Consider the following 10,543-nt stretch of genomic DNA (forward strand, 5'->3'; position numbering starts at 1 on the left):
GAGTGGAAGCAAAGAAGATGGCCTGAATGCTCTAGTGGCAGGAATGAGGAGAGGGTATAGAAACTAAACCCTAGTGGGTGGGTAGGGAATAGCTGGAAACATTCCCCTGACTCTCACTGAGGCATCTTCCAGCCTTGAGGGATGAGAAAGAAAGACCTGGAGGGCAGGACCGTTGTTTGGGTTCAGAGCTGGTTCAATGACCCCTCCAAGAGTGTTGCAAAGTGATGGGTCAACTGAGAGTTCCCAGAGGCCTCGCACCCTGGAGTCTGTGGCCTCAGTGAGCCCCTAAGAGTCCAGAGAGACTCAGCTGGGTGGGAGAAGGATGCATGGGGGATGGACCAAAATGAGGCCATGTTTCATTGTTTGTCTTGCATGTTGATTTGCGAAAACCATACAGGAATCAGCTTGACCAGCAATTGAGATGGGAAAGATCTAAGGGTTTTTAGAGAAATACAGTATCACTTGGCAGCAAGGGTGTACATGGTTCAAAGCGAAAATTTTTCTTTTGCACTAGATGGAACTGGGTGATTAGAACTGACCAGGAGAACAGGTTACCTTGTAACAATGACCTTCCTGTTACTTGAGGTATGTTAGCTTTAGTTTGGTGCTTCTTGAGGAAGTTTAAGCACAATGGTCCTGAAATTTTGGTATGTATCCAAACCCCCTGGAGAGCTAAAAACAAATCCAGAAGCCCAGAATCACTGAAGTAGGACAGAGTCTGGGCCTATGAGCTATCCCTCAGGCCCAGGTGATTCTGACACATACCCAAGTTTGAGAATCACTGTTGAAGAAACCTATGAATCCAGTTAATATGATTCTGAGATTTGTCAAAGCGCGTGCCATTAAGAGTTTCAGACCACACAGCACCCACCTCATGGCCTCATTGTGAGGTTACATGAAAGAATGTACGGAAGGAAGGTTATGAGTGGTCAGTAAATTAGTCTTGGCATGTACTATTGGCCCTCCTCTTCTGCAAAGGAATGGAGGCTGGAGATGAACGCATGCCAGGCTGGCCCAGACTCACTCGCTCTAGGTTATAGAATTCAGCCACTGTAGGCCCAGGTGGGACAAAGGGATAGTCGCTTTAGGGAGGATGGCCACATCAGATCCAGAGGTAGTCCAGAGCCACATTTGGGGCAGATGCAGATCACAGACCCCGTGATCAGCAGAATGTGTTCACCTGGAGTCCAGCCTGGTTGGTGTGGCTTAGGCACTCCCCACCCTCACCCTGGCACACTCACCCAGCTCCGTGCAGTCCAGGCTGCCCATTGCCAGGCTGTGGAAGATGTGGCTGCGCAGGCAGCAGGCCACATTGCTGTGTCACTCCAGGTCCTGGCTCATAAGCAGCAGCACCTGTGTAGGGTTTTAGCCACACAGAGAGAGGGCATGCACCACCAGCAGGTGGGCAGCCAGTGTCCTGGTCTCTCACAGTGACACCAGCATGCAGGCAGCCTGCCCCAGGCTCCAGTACGGGCACTCTCCACGACCAGCACACGGAAGCCACAGACCAGGTAGAGCTGCAGGTACCTGTCCCAGCCAGGGGAGAAGCAGCAGCTGGCGGAGGCCCAGCGACCCTGATGAAAGGAGCCCGAGAGCTGGTGGGCAGCAGTAGGGCCGTGACCAGCCCACCCTGGAGGACAGATGGAGGAGTGGTGGGTAGCGCTCAATTCTGGCCCCACCTTTCCCCCCACATCTGCAGGCGGAGAGCAGGGGCTCTCAGGTGGCTTGACCCAGTAGCTCAGGAGGGGCCAGACTGGCCCTCTGAAGGCTCTTGGAGCTTCTTTGGTTCCAGTGCTGATCAGGAAATGGGTGGCAGCCAGCCCTGAACGGGGTCAGCACCCCAGCTGTGTACGACTCAGCCACCCTCAGATCCCCCTCCATGCCACCTCCTTACATCCGGGAGTGGGGTCTAGAGAGGAAGAGGAGCCAGCCACAAGGAGAGGAGGGGGAGGCAGCTCCTTCCTCCACCCTCACACTAAGCTTTTTATTCCTTCAGGATTCCTCCTGGCTAGTAAGGGCCAGACTCTGACGCCAACCTCTCTGGGTCCATGCCTCACCCCCACTTTATACATAGCTCCCCCCTTATTAGGGGGCAATTTTGTGCACGTCACCCCACCCCCAGCGGTCCTCCACCTCCAGCTGAGCAGGACATCTGCTCAGAGGTAGGGCCAGGGTCAGAGCATGCAGCCCCTGGCAACACCTACCAGGCCCAGCTCCAAAACCCTGCTCCCCATACCTGTTGTCCTTAGGACAGGGCCCCTCATCTACAGGGTGAGAGAATCACCTTCACCAGCCTCCTTTACTTTCCTTCTGCTTCAGTTCCAGAGGGAAGATAGGCAGGGTCAGGCACCCAAGAGACCTTGGTCCCAGCCTCCTGCTCCATCCCCTCTTAAGACCATTGGCAACAGTAGTCTCTGGGCTGAGAGCTAGGTGTCTGGCTCCCAAGTGAGCTGCACCCCCTAGCCCAGCTAGAGTCGGAGGGGATGCGTGTAGGTAACAGGGTGCTGTATTAGCCTGGGACAGGTAGAGTCCAGCCTTTCCCTCTCTGGGTGCCTTAGTTTCTCTACTTGTGATCCTCATTAGGGAAAGAAGATTATCTCACCCCCACCTCCACTCCAGGCATCTCAACAGCTTCCTGTCTTTTGACCCTGCACACGAGGTCCACTCCACCCTTCACCTTTCAGGGCAGGATCATCTCAGGGTGACCAAGGGCAGGTAGGGGCAGATGCCCAACCACTGAGACACCCAGGGGTTCCCGGAGCCACCCAGGTGTCCCAGGAGGAAAGCACTTTTTATGGTGGAGATGCTGGGGGAGAGGAGCAGGGGCAGAGAGCGTTCTGTGCCTGGGGAAGCCGGAAATCCCAGGTCTGGGTACCTTAGGAGCAGTGTGGCACTGCATCCAGCAGGTGGCGCCAGGACCCGTCGACCTGGGAGACCCCGGGACCCTGGAGCGGGGCAGTTTCCTAGGCAACAGGCAGCCTTTTTGAAAGCCCTGCTCTTGGCAACCATTCCCTGGTTGCCCGTGTCCACAGTAAAATTTGGCGTCTGAAGGACAGGAGGAGCACGGGAGTAAAATAATCTCTCAGAAAGGAGAGAAGCTGGGTGGGGGTGGGGAAAGGAGTCTAAAAGACCTGCTTTCCGCAGCCATTTATTTAACCAAGCACCAGTCACTGTGGTAGGTGCATGGTATCCTCAGCAATCCCACAAGGTGGTAGTAGCACAAATTCTTTTATTACGGACGGAGAAAATGAGTGCCAGAGAGATAGTGACTTCCCAAGTCACCAGATGATAAGAGGTTAGCTCAGTTAGGAAGCAGGGCCTGCCCAGACCTCCTCCCTTCCGTTCCACTTTGCCTCCTGGTGATGGGCATGGTCCCTCAGGGAAGCTGGGGTGAGGGGGTTGGGATGAGGCCTGTTAGGGGACCAGGAACATTAGGCAGGGGTGAAGAGAGCCGGAGATGGACCTGCCCTTTGCAGCCTCACCTGCATGGGGCACCCCTCTGCTCAGGGTTCCCCTGACCTTGCACGGAGACTCCCCTCTGTTGGAGGACCACAGAGCTGGAGGTTGTGTGGACTTCCTAGGGAAACCAAAGACAGACAAGCTGTCCAAGAAGGACGAAGCTGGAGCCCAGGACGGTGCAGGAATGGATTCCGTTTCAGCAGTTGTATAAAAAAGGCTGGCTTCCACTGAGTCAAGGGATAGATTTGGAGGATTCAAATTCAGTTCAAATATCTAATGTACTCTCACTCCATTGTGGTCTCGTTTACCTGGTTGCTCCACATGTCCATCAGGACATGAAATAGGATCTCATGCTGAACATAACCATAAACATTTACCTATACATACCTAAAAACCAGGAGAGCAATCCAGTCGGAGCCTATGTCCAAAAGCGGGAGAAGACCAATGTCCCAGCGCGAAGACAGTCCGGCAAAGAGAGCAAATTCTCTCTTACTCAGCCTTTCTGTTCTATTCAGACCTTCAATAGATTGGATGAGGCCCACTCACACTGGGGAAGGGAATCTGCTTTACTCATTCTACAGATTCAAATGTTAATCTCACCCAGAAACACCCTCACAGACACACCCAGAATAATGTTTGACTATCTGGGCACCCCATGGCCCAGTCAGGTAGGCACATAAAATTAACCATCAAACTTCCCCGCCATCATCCCACACCTGGTCCTCCTTCAATCTACCCCATTTCAAAAAATAGCAATTCCCTTCTGGCTGCTGAGAAAAAACGAAAACAAAAAATCGTGGAGCCCCCGCCTTGACTCCTCTTTCTCTCACATTCACGTTAAATCCATCAGCAAATCCTGTTGGCGAGCTTCCGGAATACATCATTGACGCTTCTTCTAGCGTCTCCCCCAGCAAAGGTGGTCCTAACCACCCCTCGTTTGCATCGGCTCCTGCAAGGAGCATCTAGCCCCAAATGTTGCCTCCCCACAGAGTCTTCTCAACATAACTGCCAGGGTCACTCTTTTAAAATGGAGGCCAGAGCATATCCTGCCTCTTCTCAAAACCCTCCAGTGGCTTCCCTGGGGTAAAAGTAAAATAAAGTCTTTACTGTGGCCTACAAGGCCCTTCACGATCCAGCCACCCTATGTCAGACCTTGTTTTCCATCCGTTTCTCCCCACCAGTTCTGTTCTAGCCACGTCGGCCTCCTTGCTGTCCTCAAATGCTCCCACCAGGCCTGTTCCCTCTGCTTCCCCCGGAGATCCACGTGGCTCACTCCTGCACTGCCCTCAGGTCTCTGCTCCAGGAGCACCTGGTTAGACAGACCTTCCCTGGCCCCATGTCCAAAACAGCAGGCCTAGCTGTCCATCCCTATCGCTATCCCTAGCACTTTTCCTGTTTTGTTGTTTTCCAGAACACATCACAAACATACTCTCTGCTTATGTGTATATGGTCTGTTTTCCTTTGTGATGTCTTCATCATGGAAAAGAGTGTTGCTCTGAAATACCTGTTGAATAGATTGAATAAAATTGTAGAACACACATACTGTATGCCGCTGAGTACTGCAAGCAGAGGATGCACAGATCGGGTTTACTCTATGTGGGGCACTGTGTTTCGTGCATTATGTCATTTAATACAGCCCCATGTAGTAGGGACTTACTATCAGCCTCATTTCCGGAAGAGAAAGCAGGCTCAGAGAGGCAAAGTGATTTGCCCCAGGCTGCCCACTGAGCCAATTGTGATCCAACCATTTGCTCTCTAGCCCCAAATTCCCTACCTCTCCCTCTCTCTTAGGGGATCCCAAGAGAGCCCAGGGGCACAGAAAGGAAAAAGAAGAGAGGAAAGGAATGCTCATGCCCCTCAGGAGAGAAGTAGAGCAGGATAGAGCTGGTGGGGCCCTGGGTGACAGGGCACCTCGCCAGCCCCTGCTCGCCTCCTCCCTCCACTCGTGTGGCCTCTACAGCCCCAGGGCTGATTGGGCTCCCTCCCCTGGCACCAGCCTTCTTTGCCACACCCCCGCCCTTGCCTGGGGCCTGGCTACACAGGGATCCCTTTCTGGCCCAGTGAGGCATGTAACCCCGGGCTGACAGGCGTCCGGATGCCAGGACAGCTGTGGCTGGCCAAGGGTGAGGTCACGGGCTGAGCACTCCATGCCCGGCCCTCCTCTCTCATCACAGGCTCACTCCTTGCCCTGCCCCGCTGCAAAATCCCCCTCCATACTCCCTCCTGCACCACAGCTTTGCCCCTGGGGGCTCGGGCCTCTCCTGGCAAGGCTTTGGTGTATTAGTTTACTGTTGCTGCTGTAACAAATTACCACAAACAACACAGCAGCTTAAAGCAACACACATTGATTATCTTACATTTCTGGAGGTTGGAAATCTAAACTAGATCTTCCAGTCTGTGCCCCTTCTGGAGGCTGAAGAGGACAATCCTTTATCTTGTCCAGCAGAATTCTAGAGGCCGCCTGAATTCTTCGGCTGGTGGCAACTTCCTCCATCTTCAAAGTCAGCAGCTCAGCATCTTCTAATCTCCCTGCCTCTCTGACCTCTGCTTCCATTTTCACATCTGACCTCCCACTCTGACCCTCCTACCTCCCTCTTATAAGAACTCTAATGATTATAGTGACCCACAAGGATAATCTCCCCACCTCAAACTCTTACCACAGTCACACTTGCAAGGCCCCCTTTGCCGTGAAAGGTAACATATTCACAGATTCTAGAGATTAGGATGTGGACATGTTTGGAGGGCCATTATTCAACATTCTAGGATCCAGCTAGGATGCTCACTTCCTCCATAACTAAGGGGATATTTACAGCACATTTACCATGAGCCTCAGTCTACTCCATGCTAAACACCATCAATATTATCTCACACCATTCCTCTGAGGTGGGCATGGGATCCCACTGTAAAGTGAAGAGCCTGGTCAGCTAGATCCTTTGGCTGGCCTCGATCCCAAGGCTGCCTCCTCAGACTGGAAATGAGCCCCTCCCTCCTGGAAGCCCTCTGCTTTGGCTCCAAGTCCCTGGGGTTTGCATCTTGATCTGGCCTGAGGCAGGGGTTGTGTCTCAGTCCTCAGGGCCCTGGTGTGGGACAGAAGAAAAGGTACCTGGGCAACGTTGAAATAGAAGGAGAGATCATATTTGTGGACTAGGGTTCAGGGATGGGCTCTGGAGGATCTATGACCGCCTCCTCCTGTGTGTGCAAGGTGGTGTGTCTGTAGTTCTTCTGGGCAGAGGGAGCAGAATGTCCCAGATTCTCAGAAGGGCTCGATTTCTAAGGATCAAGAAAGCCTACTGGAGGGATCCCTGGGTGGCGCAGTGGTTTGGCGCCTGCCTTTGGCCCAGGGCACGATCCTGGAGACCCGGGATCGAATCCCACGTTGGGCTCCCGGTGCATGGAGCCTGCTTCTCCCTCTGCCTGTGTCTCTGCCTCTCTCTCTCTCTGTGTGACTATCATAAATTAAAAAAAAAAAAAAAAAAAAAAAAAGCCTGCTGGAGGGTCTGCTCCCATCCCCCTTACCTAGGCTTCCTTCTCTGAACCAGCCCGTCACCTGAGTTCACTCAGCACCAGGGGCCATGGCCAGGGGAGGCTGTGACGAGGTGCTGGGATGAGGGGCTTGTCAATGGAGCATACTGAACAGCATGGTTCTAGAGGATCCACCTTCATCCTCTTCTTCTTCATCATCCATGCAATGATTCCATATTTTTGAGTTCTTACAATGTATCATTGTCTGCCGTCCCCCCCCATCCTACCAACACTACCCCCCCCCCCACCTCCCCACACACTGGCTGTGAGGACACTTTCCTGCTCTTGGCAGAGTCTAGTCCTTCAGGGAGGAGCACAGTCTTCCCCAGGGGGCCGGGAGGAAGCAGGCTTTCCTCACCTCTGGTTCTCCATATCACCTTCCAAGCTCCTGCCTGCCTTCAATCTCCCAGTGGCCCCACCTTCCAAGCTTTTCCTGTCATTGCCCTTGCAGACATGACTTCACCCTCCTATCAGCAGTGGTCAGGCCCTGAGAGAAGGGGTGGAACATTCTTCATGGCTCTGCCCAAGACAGGACTGGAACACAGGTCTCCTGGTTCCCAAGTAAGACCGCTTCAGACACATGGTTAGGATTTCAGAATCGGGGATAGAGTGTGATGAATAGCTTATTTCAAACCTTGTAAAACAAGAAGTGTGTTTTGAGCAATCTGCTCCAATAGCTGGAAGCAGTAGGATTTCTGGTTTGCCCTCTTCGCCTGCGCCCTTCTTGGAAAGGTTTTACAGAGTTCTTCCAGTTTTCCTCCTACGGGCAGCTGATCAAGGGCTAAGCTTGCAGAGGGAGCAGGGTGCAGAGTGCAGAAACATGTAGAACACAGCCAGGGTACCCACAGCCTGCATCCCAATAGTGAACTCCCCACTCAGTGTCCAGGAGAAGGTCCCCTCCTTCATTCCCTGCCGGGCCCAGGCCCTCTGGGAGGTGGGGTAGATTTAAGTGTCCCCAGCATCAATGCTGCCATTTAGTGATCCTGCCATTTACATAACCAAGGCATCGAGTCTCAGGAAACAAGGAGGAAGGCTGAGATGAGGAGCAAAGATTGCTTTGGTGGTAGGGAGGAGGGAGGCCCTCCAAGGAGAACTAGGGGAACTAGGGGAATGGAACCTGTGCTGAGGCAGCCGGCTTCTCCTCTGGCGGAAGGGGGGTGCCCCCTCCATTGACACCCTGACTAGGCCTCACAGGGGTGCCAACGTAGCAGCTCTGTTGTTGTGGTCCATCAGCCCTGCAGGCCCCTCTGGCTGCTCCTCTCTGTTCTCTGAGCCCTGAGAGGGATGGGGAGGGGAGGGTCATGGGTAGAAGCGGCTCAGGCTTGTGGGTATCCACTCCCCTGCTGCGGGGAAACAGCTGAGTTCTCAGGACACTTGTGGGAAGCCTTCAAGCTGTCAAAAACCAAAGCCCAGCTGGGTTTGCTCCAACACATTTGTGTGGGAGGAGGGGCTTGTAACGGAGCCCCCAGAGCCACCAGTAGCCTCGGACCTGTCCCCCGCATCTTGTGCCTGGGTGGTCCAGAGTAGGGGACCTCAGCTCTAAGCAGGGCGTGTGCTTTTTTACAGGGATGTGAGAACCAGGACACTTTTCCCTGGGGCCCGCTCTGCCCTATAAAACTTAAACAGATCAACCTTGCAGATGGCATCGCAGCTCCTACCAGCCCCAACCTCTTTACCTCTACCTGCTGGCTAGCCGGTACCTTGTAGCCTAGCCCCTGGTAGGAATCCTCTTCCCCTAGCCACTCTTGTCCCCCACTTGTCCCTACCATGCTCCTGTTCCCCTAGCCCCCACCAATCACTTCTGTCCACTGCCCCCCAACTTCACCACCTCCTCTATTCCCCTGCAGTGCTTTATTTGTCACACCTGGAACCATAACATAGTAACATGGTAGTAAACACTTTTATGGTATTTCTGTGTTCAAAGCACTTCATACATCCTAATTCATTTAGTAGTCTCAGTAAGTTTATGAAGCGAGGATGATTATTACCCCCAATTTACAAATGAGGAATCTGATATACTGGAAAATGATAAGGTTTGACTTAAGTCTAAGGGCTGCAGAACCAGGGAGATAGAAACCCACCAAGCAGACACTTGGGAACAGCTGTCATTGTCAAAAGATTAAAGCGAGTTTTTTTTTTTTTTAATTACAAAATAACCTGTGCCAAAGACCTCCCTGACCTCTGCCCTATCCACCCTAATCCCCAAGAACTAAAGACACAAAGAGATGAAATGCAGGGACTCACTGGAGGGACCCTTGGCTATCCTACCCCAGCGCCCCCCACCCTAGGAGCCAGCAGCAGGAAGGAGGAAGGACAGGAGATCAGAGCAAGGTAGGGCTCCTTGGTCCCCATGTCTGTTCCTCAGGCCTCCTTCCCCTTACTACTCTGCTTCCGGCCCACTTCCATTTTTCTTCATCACCTGCAGGCACTGGCCTTCTGGATGCTGGGAGGATGCCCTGACCTCCCCGGGGAGGACTGCCCCACAGAGCTTCTATGTAAGGTTTCACCCCATTTGTGTGCATTCCCAAACAAGGCTGAGGAACAAGGATAATCTAACTGAGAAAGAAAAGGATGGTCTCATACTTGGCGGAGACTTCCTGGAGAAGAGATGCTGGCTGAGCAGAGCCCCTGGCTCTTGGGTGGCTTTAGCTACTCTGAAGATTTACAAGAACCTTTTCTGGAAATGTCTGTGAGCAAGGTCACAAGGGAGTCCTAGGAAATTCAGAGCCCACTGCAGTGAGGCTGGGGTGTCCACCGTCCCTTGGAGCTCTATGCTCTCTGCTTCCGAGCTTGCTCCTATCTCCTCCCAGGAATATGGCAAAGGGGAACACCTCCCTAGCAGGCAGAGGGGCCTGGAGGGGAGGACAGTAGCTTCATTGCAAGTGGTCAAGCCAAGGTCAAGTACATGTAAGAATTGGGGCAGGCTCACCTAGACAATTCCAACCTGTGGTTCCAAAGGAGGTACACCGGCATCAAAAATCTTGGTGATGACAGCTGTCAATGTGTCTTCTGACTTAGTCCCCAGGCTCCAATCTGAAGTGGCGTCCCTCTACACATGGTGCACAGCTGACATCTTGGGGTCCCCCTTCACTGTCTTCCAAGGCAGCCCTTTTGCCTCTCTCCTGTGGATCTCCTCTGTTTTGCACCCCACGTTTTTGGCTTTCTTGGTTTATTTCCTGGTTTTGCTAAAATACTCTCTCTAGTAGCTTTTCCAGAAACTGTGCAAGGGAGGTAGATATTTTGAAATTTTATACATCTGGAAATAGATATATCCTATCTTTTGACCTAACTGATAGCTTGGACGGGTATGAATTCTAGTTTGAAAGTACATTTTCTTCAGCATTTTTAAAGCATTGCTTTTGACTTCTGTTGTTGCTGTTGAGAAATCCAAAGCCTTTCTGGTACCTAATCCTTTGTATGTTACTTGGTTTTGGAAAATTCTAGACACTTTAATTTGCCTTGATGTGAGTTTGTTGTCATCTACAGTGCTGGGTCCTAGTGGACATGCTTTTAATGATCTGACAACTCATGTCCTTCTGTTCTGTAAAATTTCCTCAAATTA

Source organism: Canis lupus, chromosome 14, assembly GCF_011100685.1.
Source record: "Canis lupus familiaris isolate Mischka breed German Shepherd chromosome 14, alternate assembly UU_Cfam_GSD_1.0, whole genome shotgun sequence".
Taxonomy (NCBI): domain Eukaryota; kingdom Metazoa; phylum Chordata; class Mammalia; order Carnivora; family Canidae; genus Canis; species Canis lupus.